General features: G+C 35.7%; 1 protein-coding gene across 7 annotated transcripts in view; it reads left to right on the forward strand.

The window, feature by feature from the left end:
- The window catches only part of Trps1 (transcriptional repressor GATA binding 1), a 233,451-nt gene that overhangs the window by 141,126 nt on the left and 65,854 nt on the right, over positions 1–26,471 (forward strand). The window lies entirely within an intron of this gene.

Genomic DNA, 26,471 nt, shown 5'->3' on the forward strand with positions numbered 1-26,471 from the left:
ACTATTGACATGTATTTTCTCTGATAAAAGTGCCACCAAAGTGAGGGAAAATAACTTGATGAAGAAAAACAATAGAGGGAATAATACATAAAACAACTTAAAAACATTAGTAACTATTCTGTGAGACAGGTGCATGAATTAGTGATGGGATATTGCTTAACTACTTCCTGAAAATGGCTACTTCCTCAATTGAAGGAGGCTTTCTAACATCTGTGTCTGGAACTAATTCTGATAACCTTGACATTCAAAATGGAGATAAAGGATAGATAACTATTTTTAAAATGCTTCAGCATGGCAAGGGGAATTATCTAATATTGATAAATAAAGCAACGTGACATCTGTGTTGAATTCCAAATTGACATGTTGAGCTGAAAAGCGAGGGTCTTATTGTCAAGATGTAAAATGCATTGGGAAGAGACAAGGTCAATGCTGATTTATGACTCAAATGCAAAACCCTTTCATTCTTAATGAAAATCTCTCTCAGTAAGAAATTGACAGTTGCAGAACAGTGTTTTGTGAGAAGTTTAACAGTTTTGGGGGGTGCAGTCTTAAGAGAGACAATGACTCAGAAAAAGAAATTGCATTAGTAGGTAGTTTGTAATGTATAACTTAAAGAAGAGCAAAAATAGTAGTTTTTAAATAATGCCTGAATTATAGTGGGGTGACCTGAGCTCTGGCATGTGCAGTCAATCAAATCAGTGCCTGCAACTGCAGTTTTCAGATCTCTGAACAAAAATTCTTTGCTGACCACTGAAAATGCATTGCATTATAAAGAGTAAGACCATGGCAGGCCAATTCATGCATATATGTCTCAGATTCTTCACAGACAACTGGGAACTTGAAAATGACTTCTTTACTATTTTCTGAAACATATTTGTCATGGACCAACTTCATTTAGACTCTCCTTGTGAAGATTTGACCTCAGTTCTTTCCTTTGCTTCCCCAAACCCTATAAAATGATGGCTCCTTTTTCCAAGAAGGCAAGCGAAATGGTGGTTCGGTTGGTTCACTATTGATTTAGATATGAGGAGACAGGCTGGAACCGAGATTTATGAGATCATGACAAGAAGAAAGGCAGAGAGAGTTGAATGAATGTTGGTGGTGTCTTCCCAGTCTACTTTGAAGCTAGGCGATATGGATATGGGTTATTTTTGTTTGTTTTGTTTTTTTGTTTTGTTTTTTTGTTTTGAGTGAAATGATTGAAGACTGAAAGGGGAAAACATCTCATGGAACAGGCTAAGAAACTGCAGTTTTTACTTGTTTGGCTTATAAGAGAGCATCCAGCCTTGCTTTCAGAAGGGAAAAGTGTTTCACAGAGAGAATCCCTAAGCCTCCCTGAAAGACTAAACTAAATCAGCGATGATATGAGGAATTTCCTGTTTGAGCCCATCTTGTTAAGACATAGCCAGGTTCCTTCCTCAACGTTTATGACTCAACTTTGTTATGGATCGACTTCTTTCGAACTTTTCTAGTGGGGATTCTATTTGGGTTGATTTATCAGTCTCTCTTTAAAATGTTTAAGAAATTTCATTAGTTTTGGAGAAACTGTTCACCAAGTTGTATGAGGCAGAAAATTAGCAATATTAACAAAACCTGAACTGAGTTGTTTAAGCTTAGCATTTGGCTTGCGCGTCTATGTTTGCCTCCCCCATGTCACATACATTGCTGGAACCTGCAGTGGCCACCATGTTCTCTCCCTCATGTGCAAGAAAGTCCCTGACAATGTGCGTTAAAATCTCTGTGTTCTCTGCCCCCCGTGTCATGCCTAACACCTAGCAGCTAGTCCAGAAATGGGAATAAATAAATAAATGATATCATCACTTGCTAAACATAAGCCTTCTCCTGGGATCACACGGGATCTATTAAGAAAGTCTGTGTCTGTATAAAGAGATGGGAAAAGAAGATGTTTGGGTTTAGGGAAAACATCCTGTAAGTTTATTCACCATTAATTTTTAAGATGTTTTAATATATGAGTGAAAGGACTCTGTAATATTTATTGCTAGTTATTTGTACATTAACATGTTCAAAGAATCACTAAGAAGGATTTTAAGGCATGAGAGAGAATATTTGATTAGCTAATACATTACTTGAGTACAAACAAAAGGGACGCCTACATTTTCATAGGTAAAAATTTACATTTCAGAACTTTTAGTGTTCTAAAATGGCCAGTGTCTAGCCTTTCCAGAATATACTGAAAGATATATAACCGTCACACATACTCTCCAGAGATGTATATCAAGGTATGTAGAGTGTCGGAACTCATTGTCATGAAAAGGAGTTCTAGAAAACTCTGAATTCAGAAAGTACAGCGAAGCTCTGAGGCAAACCTTCCAGCTTCTGTTTTTCTGCTGTTCAACACGATGTAGAAGGAAATGCTCCCGGATTTAATGGCCATTACCTGATGGAAAACAGACATCCTCTGGATTGTCCTTAAGCATACTGATCGGGTCTAAATGAAATTAGAAGAATTCACTGAGGCAGAGATGGCTGAGGAAAACAAATGGGCAAAAACCAGGAGCTTACCACATTAGGAGCACACGTGTTTTCAAAGCTGCCCTATAGGAAGTGTGTATTACAAAGGGTCAGACTAAGCATTTATCTGAGGCATAGAGAGTGTTCATGTCAGTTAGCTCTAAACTGAATGGCTTGACCATTCTCTAAGCTTGGCCATTTTAAGAATTCTGCCATGTTAAATCTCAAAAGGGTCTTATTTTCTTTTTCACATAAAAGCGGGTCGGTGCTATCTGTGTAGGATCCATCTTATTTATGATATGTGGTGCTTCCTGTTTCACCATCAAATTAAAAACATTTGCATATTGCCTTCAGAAAATCAGGTTTACTTCTTATTTTGAACTGGGCAGTATTTCCTCATGATGTGGCCTTACAGCCATATTTTCTTTCAACTAAATAAGTACGCTCAGGTGGACATAACTGAAGGGACAATGACATGTCTTGTTTTACATTTCAAGAAAGCAAGTTGTTCGTGCTTCTTTCAGGGAATAAAGGTGACAAATATTGTCATAAGCCCCCCCACTTGTGTAATGTTAGATATATAACTTCTCTCCCACACAGCCTAGTGGAATGACAGTGTAGTTTTAAAGACGTAAGCAGGGCATTAGGATTCACAGCCCATGTGGAAGCTCCACCCTCAGGCCAGACCTATAGCCGTTGTAAGAAAATGATTTATTTCTTGTAATAAATGTTACTTCTCAATCTATTTGCTTGTTCAATGGTTGCAGTCCCCAAAGAAAAGGTCTATCTCCAATTAGGACTGGCATGTATTATCTGTCAACTTTATATAGTACTGTAAAAGTCATAGAGCTGACAGTAATATTAGCAGGATGTTTTATAGATCTTGGGCTGTGTAAGGCTTTGTATGGGTGAGGATGCTATGGGTCTGTGGGGCTCTGGGGTCCAGGATAAGGTTGCGTGTCGATGAGTCGTTGCTGTGCTTCTTGGTAAATGAACATCTGGCTCACATATTGACTCCATGTGTGAAAATGAGGTCAGCTCATATAATGACCAGAATCAATCAGGCTGCAGCCGAGGAGTAACATACACTGGTCTTGATTTGTTAGACAACCAGAATTGGCAGCACCTTGCATAATTTGGCACCAATTGACAAAGATTAGGCTGTTTGGGGGCCCTGGATGGTTATTAATTTGAACCCCCCTTAAATATTTTGCAGAGTAAAATCAGCTGTAACTTATTTGTCCTGGGCTCCTTCTTTTCATACTGGCTCTAATTGTTTTAGACAAACAAGTGAGCTTGCAGCCTGTTCACTTTGCACAGGAAGACATGAATTCTTTGATCCATACAATATTCTTTAGCTCAACCTTGGAGCTATTTACTAAGGAGATTTCTTTGCAGACAGACAGTAGAGCAGCTCTTTGTGAGGCGAAATGAATCCAGCTTCTATGGGTTTCAGCTCATATTTCTACTACATAGTTACTGTATGGGAGATAAAATGAACCATCTTTGTTTTTAAGAAGACAGTTTTTTTTCTTTTGCATATATTTTAAAAACTGAAAATGATTTAGACTTTTGACCTGATTATTTTCTTTCCATGCTTTTCACTCATGAGAACAGAGCTAGACCTCAGAAAATGGCCAAATTTATTTTGCTTCAGCAAGATGCACAATCCAGAAGCAAAAAATAGTGTGATTTTAAGGTACTATCCATATTTATAGTAAACATTTTGGAACTAAGACTCATTAAGGAACTTCCGGGTATAAAAGCCTGCCTGGGCTTTATGAACAAACAGGAGGCACTGAAGCACAGTCATGATTGTAAGTGTAATTTAAAAATTACCTATTTATTACTGTCAGTAGTCTTTAGAGGCAGAGACTCATTTACCCTGAATTTGGAAAATTGTATTTGCATTAGTATCTCAACTGATACTTAGTTTATCCTTCCAACCAAATGTCACGCATTTAAATAGTTTTTCTAAACAACTTATACATAATGCACACATATTATACAAGTAGAAATAGAAGGAGAGTTCCAGAAGTAGGTTTTTATACAGTGTAAGATGTGAATCCCTTTAGAACGGTTTGATTTCTAGTTAGAACAGATAAGAAAAAATATTGAAAAAATAATTCTCAAAATCTCAGAGAGGAATTGTAATCTGCATATATGATAATGAATAATTCCTACTATAGTCAGCATTTAATTTGGGGACCTCTTGAAAAGTCATACTCATTTTCCCATATTTGTTTTATTTCATGTATTTCCCCCACATAAATTTAAGTAATAGCTAAAATACATTTCCTTAAACAATGACAATAACAAAAAGCATAGGCTTTTCTGATTGTTTTATCCTCGATCACCAAGCTCATTAACATCACTTATTGTGTGTTTTCTGTGTTTTTGTATGATTTTATGAGTAACTTTGAGAAACCTTTGGGCCATGTCAGGTAAGTGTTTATAGTTCATTAACAAGACAAAGTGCTGTCATTGAAAGATGAAGCAAGCCTAACTCCTAAATAAACCATGATTAATAAAACATTTTATACCCTGGGATGTACTTTTAAGTTGTAGATTGATGCTGATGGGAATTTTCTGAGGCTTTCACACTTTGGGAGTTTTTTTGCCCTTCCCTTAGACAACTTCCTGAGTTGAGAAACAGAACTTTTCAAGGGAAGTAGTTTTTCAAAGAGTAAACACACATTTCAGATTTTTTAATCGGGAAGCTTTTAAGTCTAAACAAGCATTCCTTCTGTAAGTCTTCTTTTTTCTCAATCTTAGATTGTCCCCAGAAGGCTTAAACCCTAACTCTGGTAAACAAAAGGTCATGAGTCCCTGCCAGATGCTTCACATGATCAATTTACAAGAATTTTGACTAAAGACATTGAAACCAAATGCATACCTCTCAGAGGTATGCGGATTATTTATTTGAAAAACATAAAGGCTTGAAAAAAATATAAGGGATGTGCAGTAATATTGATAAAAATGGAGTTTTAAAATCCAGACCGTAAAGTGACACAATCTCACACATCAGATATAATAGCTAGGACACTGTCAAGGTGTCACTTGGGTGATGTGTTAGAAAAACGGCTGTGAGTGCTTGCCTCGCACATTAAAACCATTTCAGCACACATGGGTTTCCTGTCTTTTATGACTAGCCCCAGGTAAGAATTCTTGCATATTAAAAATATTACCACCATGATTTTAAATTGAGGCCAAGTTTTGTTTCTGGAATGTGTGATAATTCACCATCCTGTCTACACTGTAAATGAAACCATGTTAGCAGCAATGGTACTTAAACATGGTTTTGGTTATATTCTCAAAGGTTTTTAAAGTGGTGTGGACAGCTTTATATTTCATAAGATGCTTCTTTGTCTTTTTGTATATTGGCTAATTTGGAATAATTCTGTCATTTAAACCATCCATAAATGCTAATTGACAATGACAGTAACATTCAGGGCAGGCTGCAGATGTCTGTCTTCTATTTCCCTCTTATTTACACAAGAGTGTTTGCTTGGTATGGTGAAACATAGTTTTGCCAAAATGACAGATGCTGGGATTCTCTGCCTGGGAGTAAAGATGTATATCCTGTACCTTATAAAAATGGCAGCCTAAACTGTACATGCACTGTGGTGTATTGGTATAAGACATTATCTTCCGGTGGGCTTCCTGGTGCAGGCAGGTTTTCATAGACCTCAATAAAAGTTCACATTTTTTTTTACTTCATTTCATCTTTATTTTATTTCAGATGTAATTTTTGTACATTTTAACTAGCTAGTTACAGAATAAATCCCTCCTATAGGAGATCACTTATTTTCAGTAGCAATAGCCTCAGAGGTTTAGAATATTGAACCTAATATTTTCACAGAAAATGACTGTTGCCAGTTTACCTCACAGTCACGTGTCCTGTACTGGGCCACAAAACGTATTTTCTGCCTGCATCCAACACTTTGTCTTTTGATGAAATCTGTTTAAAATTAAAGGAGAGGACCACGTTAGAGGTGTGTTTCAGTTGTAGGCACTGTGATTTTTATAAAACCAACCTGAATAAAATTACTTAAATTTTCATTGCAGAAGGGTCTCAAACACTGAAATAATTGTCACAGTATATATTAGGAAATAAGGGTCACTGATTCGGCTTGATTCATTTTGTCTATCATTTCTTATATGATACAACCGAAAAGTGGGAAATAGTTTTATGGTGAGCCTCCTCAAACAGACCAGTGCTTTGGCCTTCTTATGTCTGGTTTGTATCCTTAATGCCCTTGGCTACCTGACCTTTTTAAACCCCTCCCTTTTCCTTTTAAAAGTCTGTTTGTGTGTGTGTGTGTGTGTGTGTGTACGTGTACTCTAGGTAAGATACAATATGGTTCTAAAATTGAATCCATAGCAGAGTTGAATTTATAATAGTCCATGACAAAATGGAAGTCACCAGAAAGTGAGAAAGATTTGACAAATGGAGCAGAGGGCAAGAAAAGTGCCCTATATGAGGTACGAAGCTAGACTAAGTAAGATGGATAGGTAACGTGTCCTTTGCAGATCAACAATCTAGAGATTCACATTCAGGGACTCTGAACAGCCATCGGGAAAACATGCTGTCTAGAAGTGTACACAGTTATCTCCACATGAACAATAATACCAAATAATGGAAAACATGATTTTTGGTACTGTATTATCATTGGGGCAAATTACAGAATTTCCATGTGAAGAAAGGAAGAAAAAATATCTATCTATCTATCTATCTATCTATCTATCTATCTATCTATCTATTTTCAAACCCAGAAATAATGTCCAGAATTGAAGAACTGGTCAAGCCAACGACAAAATGCATGGTGTGATCACATCCTTGTGTCTTTCAAATTTGCTTTTCACCTTTATATTTTGTCTATATTACTTTTACTTTTTTCTAGACCTGACAAAGACTGAAAATATCTGACCAAGCCATTTAATTTCTAAATAATATACTTTTGTTTTATATTTTAATTTGAAACTCAATGATTCAAGATACACTATACACGGTTTGCTCTTTCAAAATACTGAAATTATATTTCTTATAAATATATTGAATTATATATGTTATATATACTGAATTATTATGTTAATTGCCAAATGCAGACAATGAATCAAGAAAACATTACTGAGAAATCAGTTTTACTATTTTTATTTGCCTTAGCAGATTTTGCTTTCTTTGATGGCAATTTTTGACCATAATGCTGTTGTTGAATCGCCTAGTAATTCATCATCATTTCTCTTATATCTTTAGATGTTACTTTTAGTAATTTTAAAAAGAGAAGAGAGAGGAATTGGGAAGGTTCATTACTGTATTGTGCAGAAGTCAGATTATTTTTGAACATTAACTTTGAAGGTTTAGTATCAAATCATTTGTCAACATGTCTTCATTATGATTAGTAATAAGCATCTCTCCCACTAACACATTAAGTGATACATCTTCTTAAGTGCATATATACAAGTATGTGTAAATATCCTCAACATGATGCACTGAGCCATCATGTCTGAGAGACTGATGCCTCTTGAGTGTTTCTAGTTCCTCTTTCAGCTGCATGAAATTCACACAGGTTAGGCTTCATGAGCACCTCCTGTGCTTCAGGTACTGTGAATTGAACGCAAAGTTGTATTCAATTCATGAGTTTGGGGGCTTGCGTAGATGCCATGTAAGCTCGGGCCTTCAGGTGTTTTAGCCTTTAAGTCTCATACATGTCCACATTTTCATACTTTTCACTTCTATTTCAGGTCCCTTGCCAGTGCACGGGTCCGACATCAAAGAGATAAGAGGAGGGGGCTGGTAATTGGAGATAATTAGCCTTTCATTTCTCTAGTTTTTGAAGTTCAAGCTTATTAGTGTCCTGGCTTCCACGGTTTTATCATCTGTTTTGAGCTGTTAGATTCTATTCTTTGTGAACTTACTTAATTTTTATTTTTGATCCTCATGCATAAGCAAACAAAAGCTAACTCAGAGAATATCATGACTTAACAGATCTGGCACTAGTCCCATGGCTGTATTTTGTTCTGTCAAGGAAAACACTGGGTAAAATCTGCTGCCTATCAGAAGGAAGCAGTGTTTGTCTTCTAGCTGATTCTATTCCTAATCTACTTTTGAGCACCATAGACGGACCTGTCTACTGCATAGTTCAGTATGTAACGACAGACACAGCTACGAAGTAAACTTAGTCACCTTAGGTTTTATTGAATTTGGGGAAATTTCTAGCAAACAGACATGAGATCATATACATTTTAGGGAGACCATTCTGTCAATGAGAATGATGCACTGAAATTGGCAGCAACTGGGTCTAGAGATGAAGACTGGAATGAGGACCTAAGTCAAAGCCAAAGAATTAGTGGTGATTGGATACACCCTGTAAGAAGCAACAGTGAATCTATCTTGCTACCAGCTACCACAGTGTAGAAAAACTGGAGCATTTTCAAAGAGTGAGAAATAAGGAATTGATTTAATTTTTTCTATAAGTGTTTATGGGACTCAGCTATGATGGATTTTTAAATGAAACTTCAAATGTTACTTTTTGAGACCCACACTTTAGAACTGAAATCAAGTGAAGTTATTATTCCAGGAAGACATTTTATGTTGCTGAAAGATTTGGACTTAGTAGTTTTCAGTCATTGGTTGAAAATCAACCATGAATGAGATTCCCTACCGCTCACAGCTCCCAAGACAGCATGAGATTTGCAGGTTTCAGTGTTACACTACATAACATTTTATTAGCATATTTTCCTACAAATGTTCTGCCTTTTGACTACCAAGTCATCTTTCAATTCCTCACCATCTAGCTACACCTAGAGCAATGTCCACACATCTGTGTGTTTGGGGACCGAATAAACAGTTGTGATAAATGAAAGAAACGTGGAGTGAAACAAATAAAATTCTGGGGTGGATGTGATTTAAAATCCTCATTTCTAGTGAGTATTCAAATAACTTTGATGAGAACCAGAAGAGACAGGTGGGTACTGATTAGGTGGAGGAAAGGAGGAGACAGTTATAAATTGGAGGTTGCTAACTCTGAGGGTCAGTTGGCTCCCAAATCCAAATATGTGACTGTGGGCGAATGCACAGTAGGAGAAATCACTCCTTACCAATATATGTGCTCACACTTGGGTGATGTGTGTTTTGGACACTTGGCTTGACATTCGAAATGTCTTATACTGTCAAGAATATGTACCAGGCTTTATCTGTCTTCTAAAATGTACACATTTGTTTTCAACTCAGGAAAATGATTGAGAGACTACCCCATGTTCTTCTTCACATCGAGTTATAAACTGGGAACGATTTTAAAAGTACCATTTCAATAGGTTTTTATTATGTAGTATATCATATAGACTTTATATTATAGTAGAGACTAAATGTACAGTTTTATAGTCATTAGAAATCACTCAAAGGCGCAGTTCTGCATGAATAAGTTTTTCTTGTGGAATTCAGTGAGGTGTACTATCGCAGGGTGGACAAGGAGTTGGTTACATTTTTAGTGATGAAGGTGGGCAACTAGGACAAACTGAATGAGATAAATATTACCGTGACTGTCTTAATGTGCTAAACATATGGGGCATATTTTAAGATAATAAATCCAGAACTTTTCTAGACAGTTTCCATTTATTAACCCAGTATATCAAGAGCTTTATATTATATCCTAGCTCAGTACACACACACACACACACACACACACACACACACACAGAGAGAGAGAGAGAGAGAGAGTAGTTAAATTGTTTACATGAAGAAAAAATTCAATAATTTCTCTTTATTTGTTTTATTCCTTTTCGTTTGTTTTTCTTTTCTTTTCCTTTTTTTCCCTACTAGCATGCCAAAACAGTATTTCTTTTGCCCTTGAGAAATGGGATAGAAATACATAGAACAATACCATTACTGTAGGAATCCATGTGTTTCAGTAAATACTCACAACCTCTGGTTCTTCCCAGGGCTTTTCCTTATTTTTTTTTTTTATAGTTTATATTTTCTTCTCGTTTCAATACAAGACTTCCTCTTTGAAACATAATCATTTAAAAATGCGAGTTACTTTTTTAAATTACAAAACCTAGATTTTTTCATCTAAAACTAGTATTCTTCTTGCATACTTGGATTTTCATAGGAAGGTGAAAATTGAAGAATAGTGAAGCTTCAGTACACATGAATGATACTATGAAGTTTCGTTTTTGTATGACTTAAACCAATTACCCTGTCATAAGTGTGCAGATTCCAACAGGAGACATGATACCAAGTTCCTTTATTTGATGCACACAAGCTTGATTTTCTTAGCTTTAGATAACAGAACTATTCTCTTTCAAACATATCAAACTCTCTATCTAACAAGTTCATGCCTTCTACTAAAGTTTATCATGTTTTACTGGCTTGTTTTCTTACTGGGTTCCAAAGAAGTAAATTTTCCAGAGTGAGAAATGATTCTTCAGTATTCAAACCTAAAATACCTTTTTTAAGGTATGTTGTTGAAAATTCCCTAAAGAGTCGAAGTTAGTGTGTCATCTTTTTATGGCTCTCATAAGTTCATTGAATGTTGTATATTTCTTTAAGTTGTCTTTATAATATTTAACATATTTCTTTAATTTCCTCAGTCTCTAAGTAATATGTAATTCTGTCTAGTGTTTTCCTAAGATAAAGCCTTCCTACTATATTTCCGAAGGGATTGTGTATTGTGATAGAGAGCATCTAGCCTGTAGCTCCTTGGCAGCCACCCATTCCAGTGATAAATCAGTGCATTCAAAGATTAATTTCTCAAGAAGATACCCACAATCAAAACTAACCCCTCCAATAGGTGCTTTTTACAAAGGCTCATTGCGTGACACCATTTAATTTGATACCTTTGTGTTTTATATTTTGCTGTCAATTGATTTGATCTGCTCTTCTTTCCACCTGAACAATATAAAACAGAAAACCTGCTTGCATTTCCTGTTTTTTCCCCTAACAACTGATTGAATTATCCCTTTGTGTTCAGATAATTTCTGTGTTCAACTTGTGTTGATATTACTCCTGTTTTTCAGAAAATATACTCAAATCACCTTGGTCCATTCTTAAATTTGATATAGGCCTCAAATATGATAAGGAGACATTGATATTTTCTATAACACATGTGAGGATCAAATGCTGGACCATGTGATCCTAGAATTAAGTCCTCAGAAGAAAACTGTAGATGACATTTCATGTCAATATCTTTTAGCTTCATTGTCTAATATTATATAATTATTATTTTACCTTGCTTTAGACATGTCAAAAATGACTTGAGCCAAAAGGGTTTAAGATTAAAAAACAAAGGTTAGTATTAGAAAACTTGAGTTAGAAAGTGTTTATTACAGTAGCTTACTCATTATAGTTAGAAAATTTGGTACAAGATTGAAGCTTACATTTTTGGAATTTTTCATTGTTATTACTCTTGTAGTAGTAGTTATTCACTGGGATTTTAAGTTGTACCTGAGAAAGCTGAAACTCATTGGCATTGTTGGTAGTTGTGAAATTGGTATTTTTCTTTCCACTCATCATGTTGAGATTCACTTCAGCTTTAATATAAGGCATTTTACAAGATTCGTTACTGTATCGCAGAAAGAATGGTTGTTTCTCTTTTCACTGTTTCTGAACTCAATGCTAGGCTATGTATCAGAATGAAAACTTCCTGCAGGATATTAATCGTATTTACACTTTTAGTCCTCTTTTTATCCATTAAGAATTTTTTATTTGCCTTTTGTTGCTGTTTTGTTTTGCTTTACAACAATGTCTTATGATTTTAACCAAGACTGGGCTAGAACTTATAACCCTTCAGCCTCAGCTTTCTTAGGGATGGGGTTCTAGGTATGTATGCCCTTGTCCAGATTATTTATTTTTGTAATTCCATATAACAAGGCCTTTATTTACTTGCAAAGAAAAATAATTATATCTCATTTTGGCTCTATTTTTTACATGTAGTAATTGGTTGTTGAATTTAAGGCAATTCTCACCATGTTGTTGCATTAAAAAGTCTTCTAAATTATCTTATTTCAAAATATAACCATTGATTAGAAAGACTATCAGCCTTGGAGCCAAAAGAGATAGATTCTAATTGTATTTTTTGACAATTTGTATCTGAATCCTAATGGAATTTCAGGCTTTCAAAATTGTATCTTAATTTGAATTTATTACAAGACATTGCCTTTTAGTACAATTATTGTAAGAAATAGAAAATGGATTTCTTAAATCATTTGTGAAGCTCTAGTTAATTGTCAAACAGATGCAGCTATTAATTCATTGCATGAGGTTTAAGAAGCAGTGACTGTGGAGTAGAGGGAATTCATAAGTTCCTTTACCTATGTACTTTATTAAAAAGTAGCTATGGTACTTGATGATCTGGAGGAAGATTGGAAGACTTGAAATGCCCTCGTTTTGAAGATAACTAATTTATGAAATCCTGTGTTCAATTCAACTAAAATTTTCTGCCCAATTGGAATCCATTGTGAGTTTAACCTCTCCTGTGGTCCACTCATGTTCCCACAAACCTTTAGCTTTCTAAGAAGTCTGACAATTGCAGAAACTTGTTTTCCAGTTATACAGATGAGGGCAAAAGAATCTTAGTGGATATGAAGGTAAACTGATACTGTTTCAAAATGGTCACACTCAACTGTAAGAAGTTGTTTTCATTCTTCACATGGAAAATGAGGCAGAAAGAAGATCCCCATTCAGTAAATGTCTAATGTGGGCATTTTCCTTCCGTTTCTCTTTCTGACATAATTTGGCTTTTCTTCTTCTGTCATAAGATCTATTAGACTGTACTACAGGTTTTATCACTGAACTAAATAGTAGTGTGTTTCCTTGGGAGCGATTGAACAACAGAGTAAAACAATGCTTACTGTTTCCTAAAAGTTGTGTGAGATTGTCATGGTAATACAGCGTTGCATCATGTTGTCATAGCAACCGGAATTATAAAAAACGAATTTAAAGAGGTGGAAGAGATACCCTTTGATGTTATAAATCCTTTAGCTTTAAAGATTTGGCTCCTCTTCTGCTTCTGTATCTTTATTTTATTTTGATAAACTGTGGAAGAGAGGTAATGCCCAGGGAATAATGGGAACTCAGATTTCTACCCCTGTGAAAAGCTACAGCATAAAGATTTAGTCATTATGCTATCTTTGAGCCAGGTAGAATTCAGGATACAAGGTAGAGGATCAAATCCATTGTTGTCAACCATCCCAACTCTCACCAGGAATTCTACTCCAAAAGGATTGAAAATGTATTTCTTCTTTCTTTATGATTATGCATGGTGTTTCTTTTCAAGCAAAAACATCCCAGTGCCTCCACTGAACAAAAACAGTATTGAGAGCTCTATGAACTGATTCTTTAAACTTTATCAGGCTCTGGGGAAGATTGCTTTTCTCTGTAATTAGAATGATTTAAGTCATTATGGTTGTTCAAGAGGTTAAACCTTGACCCTCGAGGTGAAACACTAATTTCAATGCTAAACCGTTACTATTATTCCATAATGGGAGAGAAAAATGCAGTACAGGCACTTGAGACTTTTGTTACTGGAGTACATCCGATGAGATCCTAAAGACTGAACCAGAATCAATTTAACTTGGAAGGGTTGCTAGAAATCAATTGCATTTCCTGTGCCTTCCCTGGGCTTCCACCCCTAGTGGTATGAGCAACTTGCTTTTGTTCTTTTTGTTGCTACATCTCTTTTCCCTTTGCTTTTTAACAAACTCTTTAAGAGCCTGGCAAGTTGGAGCAAGTTTCAGCATTAATAGCGGGCAGGTAGTATAATACTATTTTTAATGAATGTCTGTTTTCTATTCTTTACTGTGCTTTCTTTGGAATGAGGCCCACGAAACACAGTATTAAGAAAACACATTGCTGCCCTGGAATGTGTGTATTAGCTGCAGATTATTTCCTATTAGCAGATTAGCTGCAAGGCTATTGGCTCGGAAAGGTCTTTGAGAGCATTTTGTTTTGTAACTGATTCAAGCCATGGGAGAGAATTGCCACCATGATTGGAAAGAAGAATTAGCTACTGTTGCCATGGACACTGGAGTTCACAGCCCATTGTTAAATCTAGTGCTTCAGCTAGAGATGCCCCAGCAGGAGCTCCAGTGTTGTTAATGAAATGATCGAATATACTTTTTCAGAGCTCCAACAGAATCTTGTGAAAGACATGTGAAATACATTTTTTTTTTGCAACCGATTTTTGAGATTTCCAGCTAAATACAAATATCTTTTCCAATAGTTGTCCATGAAAATTAATATAAAAATCTATTTTAAAAATATATTTAAATGTTTGTCCTTTTAGCACATCCTTATTGTTTATCTTTAAAATATTTTGTTTAAATAAAAAAGTTAGATATTCTAAGCTTATTCTACTAGTCTCCATACCTATGCTTTCTACAGCATAAATTCCTTATGGTATCTTATATTGGATGTAGCTTTCTGAAATTTACAGATGTAAGTAGATTAAACCAGATGACACATTATAAGAGTAGTCAATATGTCATATGACATAAATAGAGTCCTTTAAAACTGGAAGGAATTTATGGAATTTGAAGAATAGCATGATGGCAGAGGTGAAAACAGGTGAAGTTAACTTGTAAATAGGCAAATGCTGTCACCATTGTCTTTGGCTGGTTGTCCAATCTATAAACACATGAAACAGAGGCTAGAAACCAAACACAATACTCTGTATTTCACTGAGAACTTAGACTCTTGACCAGGCTTTCTTCTTCTGCCTCTTAAACATCCTACTTACTCAAAACATTTTGTTCTCTTGTTTTATTGATGGTACTCTTCTGTTGCTTCTACACGAGACCTGACCATCTCGTGTTTGTATCTCTCATTGATTATGTCATTTTGGGTCATGTGTTAGTCTCAGTTTCCTTATATGAAATATACAATGGTAAGACCTCCAACTTGTATGACTGGTTTATGTGAATTGATTCAACAGTGCAACACCACACAAACACACACATATAAACACAGTCCTGGGTACCCAATATTACAATTAAAATATATAGATTTTTTTCACTGATTCACTATTTTTAATAGACATTGGGCTTTTTTGACATTGCAAGCCTCTTGGCCCAATATTTTCTGCCTCTCCATCTAGCACATGGGAATAGATGTAGTTGTTGCTCTGGAAAAATCCCAAAGCTGTATCTACAGAATCCCACTTCTGACATTTTGGGTCTCAGAATTCTCTAAAGTTCCCTTTCCTTCTTTTCCACCTAAGGACAATGTTTTATATAAGACCAACATCCAAGGAAGAATTGCCTCACTAAGCCAGACTTTGTCTCATCAATAATTCCTTTTCATCTCAAAACTTAAAAAACATTATTCTTTTCATATAAGAATGTTATTTTTTTTTCTGTGACTGAGGAGATAGCCCATCTGTTAAAATGCTGGCTATAAAAGCACGAGGAACAGAAACTAATCCCTAGAATCCACATACACAGTTAGGCACACAGTACATTCCCAGCACTGAATACCAGAGACAGATTAATCCCTAATGCATGCCCATCAGCCAGCCTAGCCTAACCTGCAATTCCATCCCAATGAAATACCCTCTGAAAAATTAAGGTGATGAGTCTTGAAAATGACATCAAAGGTTAACTTCTTGCCTTCACACACATGCACACATACACATTCATACATGTATTACCCTTGCACATACATACACCTCCCATACATGTATTACACCTTGCACATACATACACAAAGAAAAAACTCAAATTAGTATATACTGGTAGTTATGTGCCGTTTGGTATGATATTGAAGGACTTTAAACTTGCCACGATTGTCATGGTTTCCTATGTGTATACTTCCTTTATAAAAGTGTTAAATAATTGTAAATCAAGACTTTGTATCTTGACTACATTTTCTTTAGACAAACTTGAATAAAATACAGTTGCATGAACTAATAGTTGCTAAACGTGAAATAAGTTCGGTCATCTTCGTATCTTGGTATTTATTCCTACATAAATATTCCAGACCCTTGTAGTGAGGGTTTTCACCAACTTGGAAGGAGGAGCATGAGGACATTATCATCGTTCTCTGTGTTAATGTTGGGAAGACTGTCCTACTCATTCCAAGATGGCAGAACAAGCAAGCCAATTGTACTTCAAGTTGACATGAGTATTAATGTGCTTTTCTCATAACCTGTACCTATGGCAGCTTCTTTTGGAGTCCTGACATTTACATTTCATATTAATAAGGGAATGAGCCAATGGCTCAGTCCAAAAAGTGTTTTGCATGCACGCATAAAGACCTGAGTTCAATCCCCAGCACTCATAGATAGTCAGGCTTAGTAGCCAGCACCTGTAATCCCAATACCCACAGTCAAGAAAACAGAGAATCCATGGACTCTCTGACTGAAATGACTTGCTAAATTAGGAACTTGCAGACTTAATGAGAAGCTCTTTAAAAAAATTAACATAAACTAACCTTGGCTCATAGGGGATTACAGAGACTGAACCAACAACCAGGAAGCATGCATGTATCTATTCAGGGCCTTCTGCATATGTGTTACAGTTGTGTAACTTGTTCTATTTGTGGAACTCCTACAAGGGGGACAGGGGCTGTCTTTGACTCTTTTGCCTGCTCAGGGACCCTTTTCCTCCTACTTGGAGAACTTGCCCAGTCTTAGGAAGAAGAGAGGTATCTACCCTCACTGAAACTTGATATGCCATGCTTGGTTAGTATCCATTGGAGGCCTTTGAATTTTTAAAGATGAATAGAGGACTAGATGGGGTGGGAGGAGAGGAGAAGTGTATGGAGTGGGGAATTTGAGATGAGGAGGGAGGGATACCTATGATGGGGATGTAATGTATGGGAGGATTACAATTTAAAAAAATTAAAAATTAAGATAAAGAGCCATGATTATAGACATCAAAAATCCACCTCTGGCTTCCACTCATAATGTGTACAGATGATTACACTCTGTCTTCTCTTTCTTTCTGCTTCTCTTTGTCTCTCTCTGTGTCTCTGTTTCTCTCTTTCTCACTCTTGCACACACACCCACACACTAATCTCATAGAAATAAATGTGAATGGCTCCCTTATTTATTTCATAATGAAATACGCTATCACCTACATCCTAGAAGAGATAAATTCAAAGAACTCATGACAACAACAAATGCATGGATACTCAGGAGGGGAATGGAACTTCCTTTGGGAAGTCTAAGGACTCACTGGCTGTTTGGCTCCTGTTTGTTATCTAGCAACTGGTGGAGACTATTGTTTCCATAAACAATCCTGAGCAATAGATTAAAGAGTTTCTGGAAAAAGAGAAACAATTCAGGATGTAGTTAAACTATTTTTGTTTTTATGTTATCCTATGTGTTTATTTGATGACAATGTTAGATTATTAAAATGCAGAAGATCACAACTGCACTTAAGGAATTATAGTCATCCTGCGTTTATTGGAAAGAGCAGGGCAGAATAAACATTCCATCTCCCCTGCCTATGGAAAAACCATTCCCTGGTTGATATGCAGTTAAAGGAAAGATTCTCAAGAAAATAATCATAGCTTTCAGTTCCATGAGATTGACTATGTGGTTCAAGACATTGGAATCACTTGAGCAGATCAGCTTTTGTGTGTTGGCAGTTGGAATAGCAGACAAATGAAATTAGAAGCACAAAAAGACACCATTTGATACAGAATAGATTAAGATGTATTGATTATTGTCCTGACTTTATAATTACTTCTCATAGCTACATGAATTTATTTTATATAATCCTAAATGGTTAACATATTTTCCAATAGGACTATAAGGACACTTCACTTTGCATCTATGCATACATGTATATATGTAGTAGCTTTGTATTGGTTATAACTTAAATACAATGTCTCGTGCATACTATGGTATAATTAACAATTTTTATTTCCTTTAATAATGATGCTGTTTTTGTATTCTTATTATGCAGGTTTCATGTTGAGTGAAACATTTAGAATTCCCCATCAAACTAATCGTGCCTCGATGAAATACTCATCGTGGTAAGATTAAAATTTTGCTTGGCAGAACCATTGTGATCTTCCATGAATTACCTGTAAACATACAATTATAAAATACAATGAAGTAAAGTAGACCATGAGTTACTCTAAAAACTTATTTTATGTTAGTGATTTCGAGTTTTCCTTCCTTCCTTCCTTCCTTCCTTCCTTCCTTCCTTCCTTCCTTCCTTCCTTCCTTCCTTCCTTCCTTCCTTCTTTCCTTCCTGCCTTTCTTATTTCTTGTGTTGCTTTTTGTTTCAGTTTGTATTCAGACAGGGTCTCTCTGTGTATCTCTGGCTATCCTGGAACTCTCTATGTATACCAGGCTGGCTTCTAATTCAGCCTTGTAATCTGCCTTCTTCTGTGTCTCAAATTCTGACAGTAAAGCCATGTGCTATCACTCTGAGCTCTCTATTGTTATTCTTTGTTTTTTCTCTAGCAAGACATGAGGCAAATGTCCCAAAACAATATGGTATAGTGCAAGAATTGCCACACTATAGCTTGAACCAAGAAATTTGTCTTCACATATGGTCATAGATGCATGACTGAGTAGTAATACTATAGTCTTTTTTTTTTTGTAAAAGTTTTATTAAAAACATATAAATATGCTTTACAAACTCAAAATTACAAAAAAAACCTCTATAATTTTATGGTATCATAGTTCCATCATTTTCCCTTTCCTTTTCCTTCCTCCAAGCCAATCCATATACCTCTTTTGTCCTCTGAAATTTATGGCCTCTTTTTCTTTGCTATGTATGTGTTTCTATAAAGGTGCATGCCTTTGAGTGTGTGTGTTGAGTGTTGATGTTTTATACAAAATTCATATTAATAGGGACTCTGTTTAATCATGTTTATTTCTGATACATTTACTATCCTGTCCACTCCAAATGTCAGAGACACTTTTTTTTTTTCATCCAGTCTCAAGTTGCTCTTTGCTTTGAAATGGGAATATGTGTCCTCTGAGTATCATAATTCCACATCTCTTGGTTCAAATAAATGGAAACAAAATGTACATTCGTTAATTAATGTTTAAAACCTCAAGTGTTTATTAGAAAACCAAGAAATATGTGATTGCCCAACAGAATTCTGTCAGACAATGGGATGTTATAAAATGGTTTAATTGGAAAGGACTGACTGCTTTAGGAAGAATTATGGTCCTTTTCCATCAAACAGGGTTTAAGGGGGATAAAAAAAAAGTTGTTTTTTTTTTTCTTGAAAGCTTCTTGCTTTTTATGTCTTCAATTTAAACAGAGTTTTAGTTTGGGTTTTGTATAATGTGAGTAATTGGGCAATGTGGCTACAGAAAAATTAAATAGGAAAATATGTTTCCACATGTGGTGATGAAAGATGCTGACATTTTCCCAGTATCCTATTTATCACATCTGTTTCCAACTGAAAATGTATATACCGTGTAATTCACTTAAGACCAGGTGTGTGTCTAGGCTTAGAGAAGGACAGGGCTGGATATGAAGGAGAGCAAGGCCTCACTGACTCATGAAGGATGCTTTCTGGGAGACCAAATTTCATGCTGATGAGGTGGGAGTACAAACCAAACAGAACAGCACATCCAGAGGGCAGATTTTTGTCACCGTGAAAATGTACAAGTAGTTGTGAGGTGCAACGAACAATGTTTACCTTTTTATTGGAATACATTTAAACATCAAAATATTCATGGTCTACTGACACTTATAATAATGTTCAATCATTTAATTCTAAATTATGAGTCTTTTTGCTGCACCCTTATAATTCCATGGAAAAATGGATTTCATTAAAACAAACAAAAAAACCTACTGAACTTAATGACTTTTTTGTTTTTTCTCAAAATGGCGGGTTTACTACAGTTGCCTAATAATCAACTGTCATTGACTATGGTGTAGGGTTAGCTTAGCTTTGTACTCAGTACTGGAGGTGGATACAAGCTGCTGCTCAAGTGTTAATATTTAGTTATCACTGTAAGGTCTCCACAGTCAATCTCTTCTGGAAATACTTGGATAGAGTTCTCTCAACTGTACATAGCACCTTTTGTGCAAATGCAAAACAACGGCACCTACTGTGGCTCGTTGAAATAGTTAAAACCTCTGATAAAATTATTAGAAAAATCCATTCCTTGACAACTATTCTATCAACTACGAGAACAGGTCGTGCTGATTTAGATTTGTGCTGAATTGATTCTGGGATTGTAATAAACTATAGTGAAGGTGAAGCCCGAATCTATCTGTGAATAGTAAAGATTCCTAAAAATTGACACTAGAGTACATGCTTATTAAGATTGCAGCCAAATATTTAATTTGCCAATTTTCTGATAAGTTGTTTATGGATAAGGGCTAAGGTACTGGAATTGCATCACTTCTATATGTGAGGATAACATTAAAGCAGTGCATGCGAGTGAGTCTTTGGAGTTAAAATCAGTTTCCTTCCATTGGTATAACATGTTTTATTCAGAGTATGTCTTATCAATAATTGAGAACGAAGGAGAGAAAGGAGTCATAATGAATCAAGAGGAATTAGTAATAGCAACGATTTATAATTGCCTAGTGATTGTTAGTTGCTGTGTATATTCTAATCACCTTAATACACATTGTTAACAGGCCTCTGACACAGTCACTATTCCTAATCATTGTGTACCTGTGTGAACAATATGCACATTATTTGCTGCTAACCTCCCTAGTTACTACTTCTAATGACTTTCTCTCTGTGTATGGACAGATGTGCATCACGTACTGCTAACAGCATTGTGAAGCACCTACTATTTCTAATTGCTGTGTGTGTGTGTGCGCGTGCGCGTACACGTGCAAGGATGTGCACATGTACAAAGTATTACTTAGAGCTAAGACCCCTGTGAGGCAGTTGGGTTTTTTTTTTTTTATGCTTTAGTTTGCAGTTCACCATTTCTTTGAGTAGTATTTTTTTCTCAGTTTCTCTCATACAAAACACCCAACATCATACATACATACATACATGTGTGTGTCTGTGTGTGTGTGTGTGTGTATTCCTATATCTAGGATGATTTTCTCCTCTCAATATCTCAATATCTGTATCTATATCTATATATACATATAAATGTTTAAGAGATGTCTTGTCCTTTTCTCACTTCCACATCGCTCACGTTACCTTTCTTGGTTATTAGTTCCCAAGTATTATATTTTGGGGATACTGAAAGAAATAACCCACACTTAACTGTTTTCAAAACTTAACATTGATTGTGTACTTGTTTCTTTTCTTTGTTCTCTCTACAGATCTTTCCTTATGGTATGACTTTTGTCCTATGTATTCATACCTTCTGTCTTTGGTATTTCTAATGCCTGAAAGACTGCCTGATACATACAGAAACTCTTGTTCCATGAATGAATTGCAAATACCCCACGCCCTTGAAAAATAGAAATGCACATATATGTGTGATGAAAAGATAATTTTATAAGATTTCCCTGCAAATGTATCATGCCTAAGTCTTTTTCCACACCCCATAATCTGATGAAGTCTCTTGCCTTCTCTCCTGATCCTATTACAACCAGGCTAGTGCCTGTTCTTCTTTCCTGTGCATCCCAAAGCCATGCTAAGCTTGCCAATGAAAATGATGTCCTAGTTCAAGCCATCTAATTATTCAAGATGGAGTTTTCACTGAGCTGCTTTACATTTGTGTGCTTAGCCACACCTTTATCATAAAACATAGTGGAATTCGGCAAAGTGTTTTTCTGTTTCTCATGGACAGATGATATGTACTTTTGACAGATTATAATGGTGGTATATAATAAATATATTGAGAAGTCATTAAGCTATTAAAAACTTGAACAGATTCAGACTTAAAAAGACACATTTTCTAGTGCTGTGTAAAAAGCCACTGTAAACTTAGCCCTATAAAAACACTATATTTACTTACGTGCATATACGTGTGTGTGTGTGTGTATGTGTGTGTGTATGTATATATATGTATAGACACACATACACACATACATATATTCATGATTTTTCCTTGATCTCTGTAGGTCAAGAGGTAGGATACAGTGTGGCTGGTATTCTGCTCAGGCACTCCCTAACCTGAAATGGAGGTATCAGCCAGGGCTGTGGTTCTTATCCAAGGTCAGAGACATTTTCCAATGAAGTGTAGTGTTAAAGATCTATTTTCTTTCCAGCTGGCATCTTGTGAAGTTCTTTTGTATACATGTTTTCAAAGATGCCTTTTCTTCAAGAAGAGAGGCAGCATACTGCTGAAGTTTAACAAGTTAGAGAGCGATTCAGCATTCCTGTCTTTTAGATCAAGACTGACTTTACAATCCCCTTTGTAAATGCCCATTGTAAAGTCATCTGATTTAGGATCTAGTGTTATCTGCACAGTGTTTTCTAGATTAATAGTGTTCAATAACTCAGGAAAGTTGTACATTAGTAATATTCAGTAACTCAGGGATAATGTAAATATTACGGAGGTCTAAATTTCAGAGTGCTACCTAACAATTCATGAGACATTGAGATTTCATATGTACCAAAGCAAATGCAAGTCTAGTAACCATGCTCCAGGTCACATGACATTAGCTGACTGACAGCAGAAGAATACTGTTTTATTTTTTTCCATTGAACTTGCATTTCCATGAGGAGATCTTGGAATGTATCAGCTCTTTTTTTGAGACTTTAAAAAAAAAAAAAGAGAGAGCATGTCTACCAGTGAGATAAATTTGGAAGATTAATTTAGCATCTTTCTTCAAGTATCAGCTTTTGAAGATCACATAGCAAGATCTCACAAGTGTTAGTGTCATTACCAAAAAGAAGTTATTCATAACGTGTTTTTAGTTGAGAGTGAGTTTCTGTTAATCTGAGTATGTTTAAATGCAAGCCTGAGCAGACTATGAAACACAAAGAAACAGTATGGCAGGGCACACCACAGTGCTCGGCTTTCTTCTCTTTGCTTATCCTTCTATGGGAAACAGGAATCAAGGAGTCTCTAGCAGCACAATCTTGTAGACATTTTTACCTATCATAGGAACATTATAATTGGACTGATCCCCTCTCAGATTTGTTTTATAATCTAAATATACAAATCTGTGGCACATTGGGTAACCCTTCAAATAATGAATATTAGATATTTTAAAGACACATACACAATCATATTATGATTGTATCTTCACCACTATTTTCTCTGATGCAGTTTTAGCTCAGAAGTAATCTAATTAAGGAGCTCTTTCCATTTAAGGTGATGTTTGTGTTAGAGTGTGTAGGGAACTTGGTCAGGATCATACAGCTAGTATATAGCAGTCAACATTCAAACTCTTGTCTATGCTACAGCATTGTAGAAACCCACTGAAGATACAAGTGAGAAGGCCATGCATATACTATAGTAAAGAAATCACATTACACATAGTTTTCAGCAGCTTCTAAATAGATGTGCAAATGTTTTCAAGGCATATAAATGATTCAAACTGAATTTTCACCATCTAGACTATTACCGAACTCCTGAAGCAAATATACCTGCCTAAAAAAAAATCAAACCTCACCCTAAATAGCAATAATTACTTTTTTATAGTAGAATACATGGAGTTAAATTAAAACTTATAAGCAAAGTCCTAGCTATTTTGTCTAGGGAATTCTAAGGCCAGTATTAGTAGCCAGCTTTTTACTGCCTCTCTTGCTAATCCACTCAGCAGCTACTGAGTTTATTCTGTGCTAAGATCTGGGTCAGGCATTATGAATATAATGTTGAATAAAGCACAGAGTGCTCCTATTGAGGGCAAGACCTACTTACACGGAATACCAATGTGCATGAGTTTGTGCGGATACTCACATGCAGATGCAAATTGGTACTGCTTACTGCAGAAGACAGTAGGTTATATAACTAGTTGTATCGATCACATGGTAATAATTACATTAATCTTTCTGGATTTTCTCATGGCTTTCTGCACATTTTGGTTTTAGTTAAGGTGGAGCTCTTTGATCGGAAATGCCCACAGGATATGCATTCTGGCTATTGAAGCTGTGTTCTTGTTTCCTTTGCTGATGGAGCCATGTTGATGGTCAAGTGAAGCAATTTTCATATTCTTCCTAGATTTGATCTTTGATGAAAGGAACCAAAAAGAATTCAAAGGAGCTACCTTGCCTTAGGGACTTCCTTCTTCTATTAAATTGATGGATCCTGACTTTGTTGGGGTTTAAAGAACACTAAAAGGCCCATGTTGATTGAGTTTTGACTTGAAAGTGAAGGGGCGGGCCTGTGCTCTCCTAGTGTTGTGATATTTGTAAAAGGAGGTGGGGTCATTGCTAAGGATTTTAATGCAGGTATTTTAGGTCTTAAAGATTTAATCATCTTAGTGAATTGAAGCACAATTTCTCTGTAAAGTGCGATAATCAACCGTCACAGTTTGAAGCATAAGATTTTGCAAAATCAAAATTGATTCTGTATGCCCAATTTTGATGTACTTAATAACTTTTCATATGTCTTTTACATTTCTTCATAGGAATGTTTCTAAAATATGACATCTACTTTAAACATCTAAGCATCTCTCTCAACACACATGCACACACACACACACACACACACACACACTATGTTACCTATGCATTAAGAGAGAGAGAGAGAACACTCAATATAGATAGCTCTACCTTCATTTGAAATCATTTGCTTTTCTCCCTCCTTGAATTGTTCTTGAAAACTACTGTTCAATACCAAAACTAATGACCCAATTTATGGCACAGGCTAATATAATATATCAATCTGGTTTCTCATTATGGTGTAAACTTCCTCAGGTTTACCCCTAGGAATGATTTCCTTTTAGGTACTCCTTTAACTCTTGCTAATGATATGTAAGAGCACTCACCTCTCTTGTATTCCTTTGTTTGTTATTTCTTTTGTCTTAATTTGGTGGTAATGGGATTTGAACTTTCAGCCTCACCCATGCTAGGCAGGTGCTCTAGCACCACACTGTAGCTGTGTCCCTATTCCCTTTTTGCTCTGTTGTTGCTTTATAGGCTTCCTGTTTGTCCCAGGATTTCCAAAGATTGCTCTTCATCTCTGTATTAGTCATAGTGCCATGTGCAGTACGTTATTGTACATTGGTCTCAGTAGCACTTTTAAAATCAAAATCTTCGACCAGACATTGGATATTTGAACTATCCTGAAACATTTTAGAAATATTCGGGCAAAAAAAAAAAAAATCACTTTCTCAGCAGATACAGTTGCCTTGGATTTCAGTGTGTTCCTGAAAGCAGTTCTAAACTTAGTGGCTCACTGTTCCACAAATAGTTTCCCTTGCTTATGAAGAGCTGGCCGGAGCTTCTTCAAAGAGTAAAAAGATGTGTTTAGGTTTGTGAGTGGATAGGTTCTCTTGACAGTTTTGATGCCCTAGTTTTTTTTTTTTTTTTTTTTTCATGATCTGGTACAGTTCGAGGAGGCTCTCTAGTGTTTAAATCCTGAAACAGTTCATTTTACTTCAAGCATATTCTAGCTTTTGTGATATATTTTTTTTTGAGGACGAGTATTAAAATTGTTGCAAAAAAATTGGTGAGGTTGATTAAGATCAAAGGACCTCAGAATATCACAAAAAGTTTGAGGCAAATTGAAGTTTAAATAGCATATGTTCGAGCCACAGCACTTGGCGAGGTAACACTTTGCGTCTCAGTTTCATTGATTCTTGATGGCAACCAGCCTTTGAAGAGCTATTTATAAACCTAATATTTCTGTCCTAAAAGTGGGTAAGCAATTCAAATCTATCCACATGTATTAGTTGCCAAACAACTATATTTCTAAATTTTTTGTCATTTGATACTTGAAAAAGGTGTCAGCTCATTTAAAGGAGGGAGAATCAAATAACACATACAAAAGAGAGTTTTAACCTAACACTTTCTTTGTAATGACAATAAAGGTGAGTAGCATTTGTCATTTTAGTGTAATATGTATTTAAACATTTGTGGTAGATTTTTTACCTCATTAATGATAATAATATATTTCAGTGGTGATTATGCACATAAACTTAGTTCTTAGCATGAAATGTATACAACAGCAAGTTCTGTTAACTAATTACTCTCAATTGACAGTTCACAA

Source organism: Mus caroli, unplaced genomic scaffold (assembly GCF_978045245.1).
Source record: "Mus caroli unplaced genomic scaffold, Mus_caroli_1 scaffold_16, whole genome shotgun sequence".
NCBI lineage: Eukaryota > Metazoa > Chordata > Mammalia > Rodentia > Muridae > Mus > Mus caroli.